This window comes from Schistocerca cancellata, chromosome 1 (genome assembly GCF_023864275.1).
Source record: "Schistocerca cancellata isolate TAMUIC-IGC-003103 chromosome 1, iqSchCanc2.1, whole genome shotgun sequence".
NCBI lineage: Eukaryota > Metazoa > Arthropoda > Insecta > Orthoptera > Acrididae > Schistocerca > Schistocerca cancellata.
The window spans coordinates 1113851510-1113872261 of NC_064626.1; positions in this window are offsets into that span (position 1 = coordinate 1113851510).

The window sequence follows — 20752 nt, forward strand, 5'->3', positions numbered from 1 at the left end:
TAGGGCCTGACGTCACATCGGTAGACCATCACCTTGACCTTTTCCGGTAACGTATCACCCTCGAAGGCCAAGATGAAGGCACCGGTAGCAACCTGATTGTCCCTCGGACCCCGATGAACGCGCCGGACGAAATGAACACCTCTACGTTCTAAGTTGGCGCGCAGCTCGTCATCAGACTGCAAAAGGAGGTCCCTATGGAAAATAACACCCTGGACCATATTTAAGCTCTTATGTGGAGTAATAGTAACGTTAACATCCCCCAACTTGTCACAAGCAAGTAACCTGCGTGACTGGGCGGAGGATGCCGTTTGTATCAGTACTGAGCCAGAGCGCATTTTAGACAAGCCCTCCACCTCCCCAAACTTGTCCTCTAAATGCTCGACGAAGAACTGAGGCTTTGTGGAGAGAAAAGACTCCCCATCAGCTCTCGTACAAACTAAGAATCGGGGCGAATAACTATTACCTCCATCCTGAGACTTACGCTCCTCCCACGGCGTGGCCAGAGAGGGGAACGTTTTCGGATTGTACTTTTCAGCATTAAATTGAGCCCGAGAACGCTTAGAGACTGCTGGCGGCTGGCCGCCAGCGAGAGATGATGTACCACGCTTCATTGCGGGTCATCCGCCCTGATGCCACCTACTCCGACCAAGGGCCCTCCCCACGGGCGCCACCCAGCCGCAGCAATAGCCACCTGGCAGGATGTCCATTGCCGGGAGTCCTGATGCCCCAGGGAGACGGGCATCTACTCCTTGGCATACGTGGGGAGTTAACGGCGCAGGCATCAGTAGAGCGATCCCTGTGTTGTCAGGGGGCTACAACCAAGAGGGTACATGGCGGCCCCACCACAACGGACTGGCTACCGTGCTGGATCTTAGGTGCAAAACTGTCCAAGGTCGTCGTCGCAGTTAAAAGAAACACTGCAGAGTGCAGCGTGGGAATCGCATCCAGGGACGTATCCTCGCCCAAGAGATGGAAAACGAGCGGAACACTATTGCAACGACGAAAAAGCCGGCTAAAGGTCTCAATGCACGACGGATACAGTGCACCACGTAAGGCGCCCTTCCCCAATTGGCTCGCTCTTCGGAATAATTTAGAAAGATGGAGGTCAAACCCGAGAGGGGACCATCACATAAGGCCGAAACATGTGAGACTCCTTTTAGTCGCCTCTTACGACAGGCAGGAAGACCGCGGGCCTATTCTAACCCCCGAACCCGCAGGGGGTCAGGTTTCTGATCACATTGCTGTCTTTACCCAGACTGCTGCCATGAAAATTTAAAAAAAAAGCACCTCTAACTGCTTAACATCAAACCACTCATCTGAAGGGATGATTAAGCCACCACGAGACAGTTTCTCAATCCACCCAGAACTTGCATGGTCTTTCGACACTTCGAGTGTCTTACCACCAGGATGACCAAGTGATTTGTCAATGGAGACACACCTGGAGGCAATATATCCAGCGATGTAGCAGAGACCTTCTAGAGAACACACTGAATCTTCTATCAAAGGTGGAGCAATTAAGTCATGTAGTGTAATGTCCCTCATTTGTTGGTCACCTATCATTGACAACGCTTCTTCAATGCCCGGCACAAGTCCTGCAAACAGGTTGGAAGTCAATTTGTATCAGTTTCCGCTGAGACTGGACAAGAACTGCGTAACAATGTCAGCGATACTTTTGTTCATAACTAAAATACGCAAACGGCTTTTAAGTTCCACTGATAAGGGATGATCATAGGCTCTGCCAATTGCTCTTATCTGGGAAAGAGTTTTCAAGGCAGTCTTGGTTGAACCTTGAGGTCAATACATACTTCATACCGTAGCCATGTTTTAAATCCGAAAAACAACCCAGCAGTGACCGAACCGAGGTGAGTAATCCCTTTTGGAAAGGAAGTAAAGTTTTACGATTTCCCACTCATTTTTTCACAGACGGAGTAGAATCTGCGAAGAACTTCCTCCTGCGTCTCCTTACACAATCCAAAAGCACTTGAAATTGGTCGTTTGCCGACAGGTACCCTCGAATTCATATCAAAAGTGTCGTTCACCAATTTGAAGAATTCTGCCGTGTCTTTCTTCAGGCATTACAAAAGAAATTGCTTCTGATACAGTGTTAGAAAAGAGTTGGCAAGCAAGATGAACACGCTGTCGATCTCTTCCACAAATAGTCAGATGATGAGCAGTAACCTTAGGGCACAGTTTCAGTTCTCCATTATCTTTCGACAATAGCTGCTCGATTACGCCCTTTGTTATCGTTCTTCCGTCAATGAGAAACCATCATCTAAAAAGTGGTTTCTGAGAAGTTTCACCATATGTGGTACATCAGCAAATACCCAAACACGTTTCGTTTCATCATCTGGGTTGGTGAAGCACGTGTTTGTGTAGTCGATGTGGAATTCCTTCCACACTTTCCCATTTTTACCCCCCAAATCAGACACTATACCAACTACGACAAATCCCACTTTCTGCGTCTCTCTGACGATACTGATCAGTAAATCCCGATTCATCGTAGTGTCAAACTTATAATATACGGGCTGCTTCCAGGTTCCACATAAACCACGTGCCATAACAACCTGTACCTGGCTATGTGGTCCGTATATGGTGTCAGTTTCTTGGTCGTAGCATATGCGACTGTCCACATTCATTTCGTCAAAGCCTAACACACACAGCTTCTCTGCTTGACTTAAGTTTGTTGCTTGCTTATTCATTAAGTACAATATATCAGTCAAAATTCCGGGAACACAACGAAAAAAATTGTATATCCATCGTTTTAACGTAGAAAATCCAGGTAATGGTATTCCCATTATATTTCTTAAATAAATATAAGTTTTTCTGGACAGAGAGCGCAGAAGCAAGGCTTTGCTTATATGTTCCTGGGTCCAATGGGTGCTCTTCTTTGATTTAAGAAGACGTTCAATTTGTGCGTTAGTAAACACTTTTTTTTAAACTTGGTGTACTTTAGTTGTCACTTTAGTACTTCGTTGATACTGAAGGCTTTGGCATAGCTTTGTCTGCTTAATGCATGAGCCAGTAATTTGTTTCTCGTTCTCAGCGTGTTTTCAGCTATCAAACGCTTATTTTCTTCTGTCTGTAGCGATAATTCCTTATGAAGCCTCTTCATTTCATCCTCGATGCGGCCTTTTTCAGTTTCTGTGCTTTGATCCACTTTTTCTTCGGTGACAGTGAAGCTAGTCTTAAGTGCACGTTTACGTGTTTCACGATCTTTCCTTCTGTCATTTCTTTCTTGGACAGAAGACGAAGCAGCAGCAGCAGCTACAGATGTGGCTTTAATGAGGTGCAAAGAAGGAACTGCAGTCGGCTTTAAGATGATCTTTGGCGGAAGTTTCATTAATTCAGCTTCGAGATCCCGTAAATAATCGTCTTCTTTAAAATGTACGCTACAGATAGTAGCATTTTTAATGTTAATACTATCACTTCTTCTACAGAGCTGAACCCACCGAGCACAGGTTTCAGGATCTTTCGGAAACTTATGATAGGAAATACTACTCCCTTTAGTGTTCTGATTATAGTTTTCACACATAGCCACGGCACAATTCGGCATTGTTAAAGTGTCGCAGAAAGAATAAACACGATTCAACACGATAACAGCAACAACACAAAACTTATTTGCTTCAACACGTAAGAAAGCGCGCGAACTGAGCGGAGTTTCTCGACGCTGACGTCATGCGCAGTACGACGAAAAATCTGTTCACCCTCTGGTCACCCCCTGGTATATCAGTATTGAAATTCTTTATACGTAGGTCCTTGGAATAATCAAGCTTACCAATCATGAAGGCGCAACAAAAATGTTCCATTCTTTCACGGAAATTTACCGGAAATTTGCAGCCTGCACCTGCTGAGATTTGGGCCAGTCTGTCCCCTCATTTCCTTGCCTGCTGCACGGGCAGTGTTGCATATGGTTACAAGACATCCAAACATCTCTCAGCCCTTCCTCGCAGTGAATCACGCACTCTCATCAAAAACACCTGGCTCCATTCCGACAGTCACATGCTTCGATGAAACGCCCCTGAAACGTCTGCATGTTGTCGATGAGTGTGGCATACACAAATCATTTGATTGTCCCCGTCTGATTAAGGTACAGTGAACGGGCTGCCCGTGCTACCGGAACACATGTATCAAACCATCGCCCAAGAAACGTTGTGCTGGGGCACTTTCTACAGAGAATGGGGCAGTGCCACGCTGTGGATAAAAGTCGTCTTTCTGAAAGGGTAACGCGCTGGTTATTCATCGTGCAGAAACCAGTGGTACATGACACCTGTTAATATGTTTGGTAAAGTGTACGGTCCTATGAATGTCACCGACAATTCCTGCCCACACACTGATACTGAGGCGATCCTGATGGCTTTCACGTTCGTTCGAGAATTTTCGTCTGTCCACAGGTGCGTTTTATGGTAATTTATTGTGTCATCACTGTGAATCCTTCCTCAAATGTAAATAAAACTCAGGTTGTGAACTGCGGGTCTTCAATGAAGCACATCAACAGGTATTTGTTCCTGGACATGTCAAAGCAACTTTTTCGGTAAATTGGGGGTTGCTGTAGAAACGTTTGACGCTTTTTCTATGATGACATCTTGTGTAAGAAATACAATGGCTTCTTAAGAAGAAACCATTTTAGTGGCATGTTAATGGACGAATGATTTCCACCTTTTTGTACAGTGCACATGCGTTGTGGCAAGACATCAAATGCAATTACACACAGTCCAGTTAATGTGATCATTAATGTTCGACGTCAACGTACAATAACCAGTCACACAGGGCAAATGTAGGCACTAGCAGAGGAGGGTGTATAAAGCGTGTCGAACGCAGAAAACAGTGAAGGCGTTGTGAAGTGGAAACGGAATGATTTATTTGATGTCCAAAAGCGCACGATCATTGGTTTTCGAGCCAAGGTGGAAACATTTCCGGAACGGTTAAGTTTGTAAATCGTTCGCGTATCATCATGGTTTCAGTATACCATGCACGGCAAAATGGCGCTGAACTGCATATATGTGGACGGGCGATCAGACGTGCAACTGTTGAACAACTGACCGCCCAGATGAACCAAGGGGCTACCAACTGCATCTCCTGAACGACCTATGCTGAGTATGTGCCTCTGCAGCAGGCACCTGGCTCGTGCACCCATGCTAACTGCTTTTCATCGGTGACAAAGGCTGGAACTTCCACGCCACTACCACAACTGGACGTCCACCGAGTGCAGACAGCTGGCCTTTCCAGACGTTCCACTGAACAGGCGGCTGTTGGCGTGTACGGCGTGAAACGTTTGTAAGCAAACACCTTGATGCCTTATAGTCTAGGAAATATTTTCGTGGCATTCCCTGGGTGACACAATCCAGGAAGGCACAATGGATCAACACAAGTATGAATTTATCCTTGGGGACCAAGCCCCTACATGCAGTTTGTTTCTTCTCACAGCAGGATGGCATCTTCCAGCAGGGCGATACGAGTCTCACAGCTCACAGCGTACGTGCGTGGTCTGCAGAGCACTGGGACGAGTTTACGGTACTCCCCTGGCCGTCAAATTCCACGCACTCAAATCCAATCGAGAATTTGTGGGCCACGGGGAACGAGCTGCTTGCCCCATCGATTCTCAACCGAGAACATAAGGGAGCTGGCCACAGCATGGCTGCACATCGCTGTCGGTCCTTCCAGAACCTCATTAACACTTCCAGCAAGTTTCACAGCGATCCGGGCTGCAAAAAGGTGGAGGTTCAGGGTTTTGACAGGTGGTCACAATGTGACTGGAGGCTGTAACAAAGCATAGAAAAGTGGTTCACTGAAGGTGTGTTAGTAGCTACCATAGAAGGCAGAAACGACGTAGAAAGGTGGAAAACAAGATGCCTTTCAGCACGCGTAAGGCTAGAAATGTGGATGTTTGTAGGGTGAAATGAATCCTTACTTTAATGGTAACGAGCGATAAGCGCATAAATATGCATCGTCACACTGTTGTGATGTACTTGATACCACTTTTGTCTACTACTGGTGAAAAGGAGAGCCTATGATGAGAGTCCAATGCGAGTTCTTACTTATCACAGTGTAACATTGACTTTAATGCGACAACCGTTCTAAAGCTGAGGATCGCTAAGCATTCAAATGAGAAATGCATAGTGGAAATTACTTGGGGAGGCGCAAAAACAAGTAAATGAAGCAGAAAAAACCGAGTGGAAGATACAATGACGACTATAATGTAAGCAGAGAAATGACCCAGGTGACTGAACGATAGAAAAACCAAGGAAGTTCCTTACTGGATTCCAAAGCTGAAAGAGACCACGATCTGATGTGTGAGGCAACACTAAAAAAATATGCACGAGTTTAATGGAAGCGAATATCTGAACACCATAACAGATGGAAAAGATCAGAGGCCACAACCCAGCAGTGAGAGTAAAGGAAATGGTGAAGACGAGGTGTATGCAAAGGGACAGAACCAGGAAACCAAATCAAATAAACATTTGCGAAAATGCTTTCGAAGAATTCTGTATGTATACAGGACAATATGCTATTTTCCTATGTTAAAAATATGGCCCGGATTATTGTTTTTCTGATTTGTTTTAACATTCGACAGCATTTATAGTCAATATTTTCACAATATTTTTATAATTAAATCTTAAAAATCATTAAATATCAAGATATGGTCACGTGATCGAAGACACTTATTGGCTGATGCTCAGGCGACGCGGCAGACTAAATAGGCGACGTGGCAGACTAAATAGGCGACGTGGCAGACTAAATAGGCGACGTGGCAGACTAAATAGGCGACGTGGCAGACTAAATAGGCGACGTGGCAGACTAAATAGGCGACGTGGCAGACTAAATAGGCGACGTGGCAGACTAAATAGGCGACGTGGCAGACTAAATAGGCGACGTGGCAGACTAAATAGGCGACGTGGCAGACTAAATAGGCGACGTGGCAGACTAAATAGGCGACGTGGCAGACTAAATAGGCGACGTGGCAGACATTATATACGTTTGTTAGATGAGCGTTAGCCCCAAGTTAAGACGTTTTTACTTTTTCTGCGAACAGTTTAGCTATTTAGTGATGGAAAATGCGGTTACAACTTATAATAGTAATAGGAAGGAATTTTGTGAACGCTGATAGTGAAAGCCTTACGAAAGTTTATGCATTTATGCTCCACCCATTTACAGTGGTGATATGTGCAACAACAGGCATTCTTTTCCCTGCAACATTAAACTTGCTAAAAACTAAGGAATTTTAGAACTTTTACAATAGGGTCCGTGTATTATAACTAGATTGCCGACTATCAGTCATGAGCTATGGCCCAAAGCATAATAAATTTATCCTTGGCAACACTCAGTGCTGATTCCTTCTCTATAAGACAAAAACAGCACGCAGGAGGAGTGCGGTAGCGCAACGGATAGCGCATCCCTGACTTGATAAAACAGGTATGTTCGACTCCTGGAAGGGTCATATTTTTGTAAGTTTCACACGAAATACGAAAATAGTGTTGGCAAGAACTGCTTGCAGCAATTGTTTCGATTATGGGACGTATTATATATAGTTTCACATTAGTCTTAGACTGAGAAATGAACAGAGGAAAAATGCATTTACTTTGCGAACAAACAATTCACTTTTGGAAACCATTGCTAGTATTGAAGATATCACCATACGCTCCAGTACAATGAGGTGTTGCACCATGAGGTTATACAGGCAAAGAGAAAACTTTTACAACGCGCAGGTGACACGTAAGGACTGAGGTGGTTTCTAATGAAGTAGAAAGTGGTGTCACATTAACTAGAAAGTACGTTTATGAACGTGCCGTGTGTGAACGTGCCGTGTGTGAACAGCCATGGCAAATGGAAACAAGTATTCCGTTTCTGATAAGTGTGCTTAAGTTTCGTAACTGTGATTTGGTTTTCATATGGGAAGACTGTCGATTCGTTTTACTATTTAAAATGTTATTTAGGGTTCTATTCGAACCAGCGACCTATGGACATCTTACAACACTCTACGACACTGAGCGACTGAATAATTGACGTACAGTTGGGCACAACAATTTTCACTAGTTTAATCTCGTTGATGAATCTATCCTTTGTTGTACCAGTGGGAGAGCGTATCTTGGAGGTAAGGTAATGTTAACCTCACAGTGTAACTCATTTGTAATTGAACTTGTGCGTCGTCGACGTGGCAATATGCTGGTACAGTCAGCCATATTTTACGCTTCTTTATTCTATGGAACACTCCAAAAACTTTTCAGGAGCTACTATGGCTTTATTTGCACAGTATGGCACTGCACACCATTTGTAACCCATTTTCCGAAACGTAAATTCCAAAACAAGACATCACTGAATTACCGTCATGACAGCAGGAACAACGAGCAAGCCAGTGACGTCACAGGCATCGCACGACTCGAATGGAGCGTTTTGGCGAGCTTTCGAATTATTTCAATTTCAGTTTCTATAAATAAATTCAGGAAGAAAACTGCATGTCAAGAGTTTAAAATGACATAATTAATCATTTAACAATTTCCAGAAAACAGTCAAATGCCCTACTGTTGCTCGTAGCTGCGGAAGTGATAACGCCTCAGTTAAAACACGCAAAAACATTCATTACAATTTTTATTTTAGAAAATTAATGAGATGACCCCCACAACAATCTAATGCAGCTGGATTGCTTTCACGGATACGTAGCGACGATCAGTAACAGCGGAATGAACTGGTTGGTGTCTTTGGGTATCAAACCATGGATGCCAAATGGCAATCTCAATCTCTTAGGTTCTGCTACTTCATCGCTAAACACAATAAGACGCCATTCACTATCAACCCAAGATTCACGGTCAAGGCGCCACTCAAAACGCAGCTGTGTGTTATGCTATGGCAGTTATGGGGGACGGTAATTCATTAGTTCGGCTACTACTAGTCTCCCATAAATGGTGCGGGCTGACAGAATGATGCAGGTAGGAGTTGTGATATGCTTGGTGCACGATACGGTGATCCTCCTCTATGGCGGTCAGACATGCTGGATCGGGACATTTACCAATAGCGTGCATGCCATCACGTTTCCATGCATTCCAACATCGGGCAACTGTCTTATCTGAACGGTCCACAAATATGGATGTTGCACGATTCTACCAGCCGATCAAGTGGAGATCACGAGGACCCTTTCAAAGAGCCAAGTGCTGATAACGCTGTCTCGCATGAGTAGGCGGTATCTTTGTGCTTCACGGTGATCACTCAACATCTGACGCTGTTGACATCCGTTGTGCGCCCTGCCAGGCCTGGTAACAACACGAAACAATAACGCACTCTTGTGGCCATTCTACCTGTCACAGAAAATTATGACTAATGAATTATGTATCCGCAGATGGTATGTATATGTACGAAGGTCATTGCCATCCAACCATGTCTTCTGCGTGCTTCACTTGTCAGTATAGTTTCATATTTTACTTTCCAGTCATAATGTGACCACCTGTCAAAAGCCTGAACAGACACCTTTTGTAGCGCGGGACGTGAAGGACGAGCGTCAATGTGGTTCTGCAAGGTACTATCAAACGTAAAGCCATGCTGTTTCCAATGCAGTGGCCAACTGCGCTACGTTTCTCGGTTGACGATCCATGGCGCTAACATCTCGATCAAGGTGGATCAATGCATTACTGACTCGCTCAATTTGTCAAGCTTTCTCTTGAATAAATTTCTTCGGTAATTTCAAAGAGCATGCGAATTACATTCACTGTTTTCCATCCCATTCGGATAATTCCTGTGGTTCTCTCTCTCTCATGGTAACTCTGGGTTGTAGTCCCAACGTTCACTGTTTGAAAAAGTTGGCTATTAAGCTATCAATTTATTGAAACAATCAGTTACTTTCGTAAACGAACGGAACTGCGGCACAACAAACATGTTGCCATCCCAAAACTGCTAAGAACTATCTACAATTAAATCTTACATGCGGTAGTGTCATATGACAACACCATTGGTAAAATGGTACATGCAACTTAATATTGCAGGCACTGTCAAAATATCTACATCACGAAACTGTATAATTAACGCAAATGCATGTGTTTTAGAGTCACTGTCAGTATATTCAAAATATGCTGATAGTGACCCTACACTACGAATTCAAAAAATTATTTGAAAACTTTCGTTGTGCGCGGACTAAATTTGAAATATGAAACTTTTATTTAGGTTATGATCCAACGACATCCCAGTCTGAATTAGTGAGTAATCGACATTCAACATACAAGCTATGTATTGTGTTTTTAAGGCAGTTAAGTAACTGAAATTACATCAAACTTAGGAGTACTTTATCAACTCTACAAACAAAGAAGAAACAATGAGGATCATAGCCTCAACTGCAGCTATCATAATAACCACCATCACAGATCGTCGACAACCGCGGTTGGCTACCGATTGGACAACAGACCGACATGGCCTTGTTGACAATCACGGAATTTGTAAAAAATACGGAAACAAAGTGATGTCTAAATCAGGGTAACAGGATAGATACCATGCAAAGTCGCGGTAATTATACCGCTCGTCCAACAGTGATGGTCCTTCAGTTGATATTTTCTTCTGTATTCAGATCCACACGACCGATCTGATAGAAAATGATGATCTTCAGCTAGAGAAAGCTGTAGCACAAACTAACGCACTATACGCCTCTACAAGTTGCATAAAATGTTGTCTGGTGTCGGGTTAACTCAGCTATTAAACCATAGATCGTTTGTGGGTGAGAACATGGTTATTTGTTAGACACAAACACCGCCACTCCCGTACTCACCTTAAGTTACAGTTTGGACACAGGCAGTCAAGTCAATCATAAAAAGCCAGCTTATGGCATTTAACCAAACCTTTTGGCGGAAACATTACGGATTGTCTGTGACAGAATGCTCGCTCAAATACTACACCTAGATCCTTTTGAACGTTCAGTTCACAATACACCACAAGGAGTTTTATTAGTTCAGAAGTCTCAGTTTATAAATAAAAACCTGAAATTCCAAAGTTCGTCTTTCTCCCACGCTTGCGGCCGCTTTGCAGGGCCCCGCGGTCAAGTTTTACTCATTTTTCAGCAAAATTATTACAAATATTTACTATTAAAAAAGTCTTGATCACGATTTATTTATCAAGGTGACCGGTTTCGACCACTACTGTGGTTATCTTCAGACCATTGAGTAGGAACCTCTTTCCGTTGGAGAATCACTACTCAATGGTCTGAAGATGACCACAGTAGAGGTCGAAACTGGTCACCTTGATAAATAAATCATAATCAAGACTTTTTTAAATAGTAAATATTTAAGACATTAATCACTGCCTCTCCCATAATGTATTAAAAATTACATCTGTTCAGAGCTAATGTACGTGTCGGAACATCATGATGGCTGAGATCTGGACAGACTGTAGAAAGGAGTTCTCTTAGTCCACAAAATATACGCGATCATACTGTCCTCCGGCTGATATGCATCATAACCAATCCGATATCAGAATTACACCGCACAACCCCGCTTCTTTTACCGCTGACCAATCACGACAGTTTATAAGCAATTTATTACATTAAATTTATAAAACCCACAAATATCAAACTCCCTCTTGAATGGCAGCCACGGGATCTGGGGGCGCCTTGTCATGATTCGCGCGGCTCCCCCGTCGGAGGTTCGAGGCATCACGCGCGGGCGTGCTTAGCGTAAGTTAGATTAAGTAGTGTGTGAGCTTAGGGACAGATGATCTCAGCACTTTGGTCCCATAGAACTTGCCACAAATTTCTAATTTAAAAGACAGAATTCTTGCAAAATGTTTCGCCAATGCCACTAACTAGCTAGCTGCACTTTACACAATTCCCCTGAGAGTTTGATTCGCTCTCTTCTTACTGATACAATTACCACGCTACCATTTACTCAGTTAATATACATAATATTTATTTATTGTATTACTCCGCATTCACATTTCTAGTCACACTACTAAATAAAGTTATTAAATCAACAACAATTAATACGAGGGCAGTTCAATAAGTAATGCAACACTTTCTGAAACAGGGGTTGTTTTATTCAGCATTGAAATACACCAGGTTATTCCCGAATCTTTTAGCTACACAACACTATTTTTCAACGTAATCTCCATTCAATGCCACGGCCTTACGCCACCTTGAAATGAGGGCCTGTATGCCTGCACGGTACCATTCCACTGGTCGATGTCGGAGCCAACGTCGTACTGCATCAATAACTACATCATCCGCGTAGTGCCTCCCACGGATTGCGTCCTTCATTGGGCCGAACATATGGAAATACGACGGTGCGAGATCGGGGCTGTAGGGTGCATGAGGAAGAACAGTCCACTGAAGTTTTGTGAGCTCCTCTCGGGTGCGAAGACTTGTGTGAGGTCTTGCGTTGTCATGAAGGAGAAGTTCGTTCAGATTTTTGTGCCTACGAACACGCTGAAGTCGTTTCTTCAATTTCTGAAGAGTAGCACAATACACTTCATAGTTGATCGTTTGACCATGGGGAAGGACATCGAACGAGTGTGTTCGCACGCTCCGCCATTGCAGGAGTCAGCTGTGCACGGCCGGCCCGCACGCGGGAGATCAGACAGTCTTGCTTGACCTTGCGGCGATGATGTCACACGCTTTGCCCAACGACTCACCTTGCTTTTGTCCACTGCCAGATCACCGTAGACATTCTGCAAGCGCCTATGAATATCTGAGATGCCCTGGTTTTCCGCCAAAAGAAACTATCACTGGTCGTTGTTTGCAACGCACAACCGTTACAGACGCCATTTTAACAGCTCCGTACAGCGCTGCCACCTGTCGGAAGTCAATGAAACTATACGAGACGAAGCGGGAATGTTTGAAAATATTCCACAAGAAATTTCCGGTTTTTCAACCAAAATTGGCCGAGAAAAAATGTGTTGCATTACTTATTGAACTGCCCTCGTAGAATACGTAATATCCACAGAAGATTTTTGTTTCCAAAATATACGATTTTAAGTACGTATGATTTAAATCCGTAAAATCCTTACACCTTCCGGCCACAGCCAAAACTACTGTAAACTGTTGCAAGATCAGAGCGTACATCTGTAACGCTAGAACCTCCACTCGTACTAAGCTGTCTGCTTGCTACTGTCCGACTTGCGTAGGCGCCATACGCGGGTGCTACGCCTCAGCCAGAATCTTGAGTAGGGTGCAGCACAAACGTTCTTCACTGCACCATTGTGTCCGAACGCTCCGTGTGAACAGCATCTTTTTCAAGTAAACAGGAGCACGCAGACTCCAAAGTGAGGCGAGGCGGCACGCACAAGCAGGCCGGGAAAAGTGCAATTTGCGACAGAGGTCCCCAACAAAATTGCACTAGTCACGACCTGAGCCGGCGCGCCAGGGTGCCCGTCTGCGCCGATGTCTGCTGGCGGCCGCGCTGCGAGGCGGCGGGCGCGGATAGGCCGGGACAAGTGCAATATTCGGCCACATCAGCAATACTGCCACAAGTCACGGACTATCCGAGGCCGCCGGGTGGTTCCACAGTGCGGAACTGCACTTTGGACAAAGTCCACATACTGCTTGGACCGACTTTTCCTTTGCAGTCAGTATTTGAAGATATCTGATCAAATACGTACATATCCAAATGCACTCAGACGCAGTTTTTCTTTGAGAGTTTACTCTTTTCAGTGATTAACGTAATCAATGTGTACATTTTATTTATTACACGTGCAAATTTTATATACTAGTGCTACATCTATAGAAATTAATAGCAACGTAAAATCAGAGGAGCTAGGAGATGAAAACAGAGGAAACTTTAGTTGAGGATAGTATGGCGTTTGCAGGACTGGTTGCTGACATGGTGCAACAGAGGCAAGTAAAGTTACAATAAATGACTAAAGATTAATCTCCTGTATGAAAAATGGTTTAACGTTCCCGAAATTGACCGAAAATGTCCATTTTCAATGTTTTATTTAACAGTATAAGTACAACTAATGGATGATGAATTTCTAAAGTTTCAATGATGAAATCGCATCCGAAGTGCTTGAAAAATGAATGTGTGACGCTATCTTCCTGCCACGCCCACTTTTTGAAGCAACACTTCAATACTAGCTCAGTGAACAACTAATCTGTGAATGAAAATTTCACTCTGCAGTGTGCGCTGCTATGGAATTTGTACACTTATTTCTATAAACCCATTAAATGTTCAAGAGAGTTTTGAAATTCTGAGCAAGCTGATATACAGGGCGGTAAGTGGTTCGAGTTTTCCAGTGAATTTTATACTATACTTTTAGAATTATAATTACAGTTATTAAAATTCTCCTATTGATACATTAAAAACATTAAAGAGAAATTTTGTAGGAATCTAACAGTTTCCGACGAAATTGTACACATTTTTAAAAATGTATTTGAATTCTATACAAAATTTAAACTATATACTCCAAGGAACTTAAATGCTTTAATTTAATGTAAAGCATGGTACAAAATTGCATTGCTGTTATCTTCAAAATTGTGGATTTGGTGTATCTTTTAAAAGGAGTATTTTTCATGAATGTCCCCCTGAAGTGAGAAACACTAGTCCAACGGCTGGCGTTTAAATGGAACTACTGCTGATCATTTTTTGGAGGGCTACACGTAGACAAAGAAGGGTAATAACTGAAAGGTCACTTCTACACTGTTTTAGGAAAAAGATGTAGACACAGACTTAAGTTGACGTAACAGCGTATACATTATCTCCTTTTATCTAGCGAGAAAGTACTTTTTGGGGCTGGCTGTAGGCTAACTGCTAATCTTTATTAAACAACAAACTCATTAACAACTGGTAGGATTAAAACTATACTCCCAGAACACTAATATTACCATGGAACTAAATAATGAATATACAATACAAATATCCTGATGTCTAACAGAATTAACTGACCATTCTGCTGTTTCCTATTATGTAAATTTCACATATGGAAGTTGTGTATTTGGCGGGCCTGTGTTGTGAAATCGCCCAATTCAAGATTAGCAGTGGGACGAGAACAATACTAGAGAAAAAGTGGTAGCATGCAAAACGTAAGCGGTGATAACATGCGGCAGTTACGCATTTGCTTGTTTATAAACCCAACAGCACACAACCTATGGAGCTAATTCAAGGAAAGAGATGCAATAGAAGAAACATCAAGTAACAGAACGCAATGTTATAGGCACAAAATGATTAGTTTGATTACTGGATGAATAATTTATCGTCTCTACTATCAGTACAATCAATTATATATCCATCTAAGGATTTTGTTGCTTGCAAACGTAAAAAGCCAAACAGGAGACCAGTATGTTTCACATGGTTGGGCCATCCTGCCAACGTTTTTCGTCGAGTAAACGTGGTACTGCATTTTCATTGCCACTATAATTGTTTAAGGAAATAACGACTTGTATTTTCTATAAAAAGTTGTCTATTTTTTCTAAATGTGAATATTTTGAACCTTGCGTCTTAAGGTCAAAGCGACGGGCGAGAGCATCATTTTGTTTAAAGAATAAGGCATTTGAGATACAAGACAAGCAATAACATATATCAGACGGAACTTACCAAAGTTTTCCTTTGTTCTGTTTACAGAGGAAAAAACAGCTGCTGAGGCTCTAAACATTTGCAAATGAGGCCCGGAACATTGGACCAAGATCAGTCCTATTCTGGTCTTAATTACCTATGTTGTATTATCAATTTAAATATCAAATTGGTATTAACGAGGCACTGGAATTTCGTGGCAAGATTTAATCTGGGCAACAGTGCATTACACTGATTAATTCTGCTGTAGATGGTACTTCCTCTTTTCTTCAGCCGCCTGAATGGCCCACACAACTATTTTCGGCAACGAAGTTCCCTATGGATTCAACCGCTTACACACTTTAGACTTTCCATAAAAACGCAATACTCGCAGAAGTGAAATTTGAATACCAAGCTTGTAGTAAGTAGAACAGTTAATTATCACTCGAACTGGCGACGATGTTGAAGCTGCTGGATCAAAATGCAGTCTGTAACCGCGTAGTTCACGGAAAGTTCGTTTGAGCAGCTGCCTGTGGACTCACGCCCACGTCCGGGTCTGGAGTCGCGTTTAAGCAGCTCCTCCTCCCGCTTCTGACTGCTCAGAGTGGCTGTTAGTTTTCTAAGCAGCGAGTAGCAATCAGCCACAATCTACCAGGATTTGTTTTCTAGCGCTCCCAAACTGATGCATGACATACTAGGTGTAGTCTCCAAGTTTAAGCTTCGTTATTTCGGTGTTTTCTAGTTTACTTCGTGTAGAGCTCACGTCAAATAAAAGAACAGTCTGCGACTGGGAACTCTTAAGTGAATTCAAATACATTCACTTAACCGCAGAAGACTAAAATGACACTACTAGTTTCAGGTTTCTGATTTTATTAGCAACGTTAATCATCTTGCGCGACACTGCAGTTACTTTTGTTGCTTTGCTACAGAAATTTGACTTAATCACTGAGAACAGATTGTTCTTTTCTGCTGGGACAGTTTGAAAAGAAGTGTTTCATTTTACGGCAATGGCGAGTTTCAACCGTTCGCTCAATTTCAAGTGCGTATTTTCATTTACTCGAGGTACAACATTAACAGGTCAAACACCACAAAGAAACAAGAGAAAATATTCTAAGAAAATTGACATCCCAACCACCAGAGGGGAAAGCTTAGTAACAGGTACTTCAGTGTGAATCCGGAAATACGAACGTGCACTTTAAGCCATATTATGCTTTTTAGTGTAGTTTACGAAATTCCTATGCTCTGTGTATTCCCCGATGTGTCTTATCGCCTAATTTAAGATCTGCTTACGCTACACGTATCAACATGCGTAGATGTTCACCTACACAGGTGAATTTGCTCAGTAGTATAAAATAAAATGTTTCAGACATATCGACAGCTTTAGCAAAATGGTTTTTTTAACACATTCCTTCCACGAAACAATGTCTTCTCGATCACAAAACACGTTTCTACATTCGTTTGGTATTTTCTCTAGACATTTAATTTCTTTAATTGTACTGTTTACTTGTTAAATTTATAGAATGATTGGTCGATAGACTCACAGCATTGTGTGTTTCATTTTTTAACACGTTTTCCATGGTTTATATGCACAACACATTTTGTTAACAGTTTTTATACCCACATACACCTTACTGTTATCTTTGTTTCGTTCATAAACACTAATAAAAGAGCGAAAAAACCATTTAGGCCACATTTCGGTATTTTGATGTTCTGCATAATTGATATACAGGCATGCCAAAAATTTAAGGAGGCAGCAGATTAATTGCAACTTAAAACTATGTCTAAACACTTTCCTGAACTTTATAATGTTACATATCCCTTTACTACTAGATATCCTACACTGAATACAAAAAATAAATATCCTTCACTGAACTCATACAGAAAGTACATAACCTACACTGAAATGACTATTCTAATGTTGCCAAAGTTTATATAATTTCGCACGGGAACATCAGCAGATAAATGTTACTTATCTTGCTGCGGCTGTCTCGCCTGCCTAGGGTGTATGTTTATGTTTGAACTTTCCATTTAACAGGTCCTAGGTTTTTGTTTCAGTAGAAGTCGCTGAAATATTATTCATAAATTCTTGATACCTTGCCCAACACTTTTTGTACAACCTTTCAACACGACACGAACTTTATATACACATTGACCAATATCTTGACAAACTTCTGTTACATACACAGCTTCCAGATCCTTCTAGAGCAGGATGAAGTACAAATGAATTTTATTATGACTAACTGAAATTTTTCAAGTATAATTTACATAATGTTTTCTGGAAATAATTGTATGAAGACTCATGCACCTAATAATTAAGGCTGCAAATTTGAACATTATAAAAACTACCAGCTTCCTGTCTTTGTATAACTGTCAAATTATCGGCAATAAAATCAAAAAATTAAAAATCAAATTTTGTTTGCATGAAAAATAAAGTTAAGTATTAGTTTCATGGTAAAGTGGTTTATGACTCATTTTAGTTAACAATTGTGATTTTCATGCTTCAAGATCGATGTTGCTAAATGGATCGTTATGAAAAAATATGATGAGAAAATAGTGTGTCGTCAAATTATGCAAAATTATATTTAGATGTGGTATATATAGTTCAAGGACAAATATTAACTTAAGTCAGGCACAAATTTATACGAAATCGAACATTTCAATTGAAGTGGAAAGTTCCGAGGTGGTAAGACGCATTACAACTTTAGTATCTAAGAATACAGAATTACCAGTGATTTAGTGTGTACCACAGGACCAGAGACTGACAATTTAAGTCTGATTTAACGGCATAACTCATTTGCTTTCTCTCCACCTAGCTCAGACAGGAATGAACAGCACATAGCCAATGTAGAAGACCTCTTTTTCAAGTATTCACCTATTTCAAATCTCAGCCGTGTTTACATATTGAGATAATCTCAGTCTGTTGAAAGCAACAACAAAATGTTAAACGCGGAAGTTCAAAGTACACCATGTTCACAAAACTGAAACATTCATAAAAACAGCCCTTTTTCAACAAGTAATTCAAGTATAAAACTTAACACAGTAGGCAACTCTCTTCCCAGTGTTTTCTGGAGGTAGGAAGCTTCTGATTTTTATAAAGGGTGCAAACTACATGTTCAGTTGAGGTGCTTCACAGTAGCAAAGATGAAGTGCTTATAGCTCTTAAGATATGCGTTTTAAAGTCCGTGTTTTATTGCTTCTATTACCGTGTACTTTCAAATTCATGCGTCCATATCATTAATTATAATAAACCCTGTGTAAGTGCATGCGTTAGGATTCATGATGTACATGATCACAAAAGTAGCTTTAGTCTGAATTGTAAGCAGAAATTGAGGATAACACGGTTACACACCAATTTCGCCATTCCTTGATATTAAGTACATCAAACCAATGTCGCATCTCCTGGTTTTAAGTACACGGGAAACCATGTTTTTTGGATAAATCTTTGTTGCATCACTGTACCTAAGGGTGGCATTTTCTTAGCTCGCAAACCAATACGGAAATTGCGAAACAATATGTTACAGCTGGAACAACAGAATCTAGTACGGCGTAAAAATAAACTGGGGGATAACTACAGTCATAGGCGACCAGGCAACGAAATTCCATTAAGAAATGGAACAAGAAGCGTCTGAGCAGCGCAAACAAGGCGCGCAGGGTTCATATACTGTAACGTCTGTTTTCTGTCTTTAAACTCGCCCACTGGCAACTGCTTAAACGAACGTGAAGTGAACTTCTAGCCAGAAGGAAAGTCCAGAGCGTAGCGAAAGTCGTGAGCGTGAGTAAACAGTCCAGGGACAGACTCAAATCGAAAAACTTTACCATAGACAAGGTGAATAACATCCATGACGCGCATCGATGACTTCGATGAGTAGCAACAACGACCGGACAAGTGCGGCTTACGGCCACTTGACTGACCCAGGTGACAAGACGCTCGCAGCTGCAGTATGAAGTCCGAGCTTTGCTCACCTATCCTCCATATCGATACTCTAGCTGTGTGGGAATCAATATCACTAATACTATACCATGTGCTAGAAACCAAGTGCTGGTACTTCACATAGAGATGCACAAACTATGTAAGCGTAGTTGAGACGTATGGAGAAACAACCTACCGATGGTAAACAGAAATTTAGTGACATAACCGAGTTTGACAAAGGGCAAATTATTATGACCTGGCATCTGAGAACGAGCATCTCTGAAATGGCATATCTGGTCTGCTGTTCGCACGTTACCGTTTTGAGCATGCATGAAACGGAGTACGCGTCAAGATGTTCGACTTCCACGCCTCATTCAAGTCTGAGGCTTTCACATTCTGAAGCAGGATAGGTAGCGATCTGTGGCAGATCTGACGACGAGAACAATTCTGGTGCAGTTGTCAGTGTTCCAGAGCAAACCACTTAGTGCACACTGTTGAACATCAGGGCCTGCAGAAGATGAAGATGACCCCTACGTCTTTCCATGTTGACCCTACGACACTGTCAGTTTCGGTGGCAGTGGTCACGGAATCATCGAAATTGAGCCATGGATCAACGGAAATAGGTCCACTTACACGATAGCATTTGTTTGAGGAGATCTTAGGCAACTCTCCTTGATGTCTGCCATCAAACCCGCTGTTCCGAACCCGATGGAGCACATTTGGGAGGCCAGCACCAGCTGCGCGCCCAGAAACCACCACCTGTGATGCACGGGAATTGTGTGACCTGTGCGAAAACCTCTGGAGCCACAGAGACCGCGAAGGATACGGAGGCCGATACGCAGTGACCAATTTTCTTTCAAAGCGGTGGGCAAGGGATGATGATTGCCACCTTTCGGCTGGCAGGTGATGACAAGGCGGACGACCTACAATCTTTCTCAAACGATTTTTCAGAAACTATTCCGTAAAAAATGCGTTATTTATAGCTTTATATTTCAGGTTCACGATGTCCCCATCATTTCCTTAATGGTCATAGTTATTCGGAAATTTATATAGAATTAAGATACTGTGCAAAATTCGAAAAAGTTCCAATGATCTGATGTAGCACAATCATTTGCGATCGAGCGCACCAGCGATAAAACCACAGTAAAATACCCAAAACATTTCCCATATATCATAAACGGCTTGAGTATCGAAATGATAGCACGCAAAGGGGAGAGAATTTTGTCACATGGTTATTATGCAAAATCATTATTTACGTTGTTATACCAGACACTTTCGGTGAGGTAATTTTAAGGGCCAACGATAGCTGGTAAAACGAGAAATTCTGTGAGTTATGGAACATCAGTAAAGACATTACACGTTTATCTTGTACCAAGGATGTGCTTTTAGTAAGCTA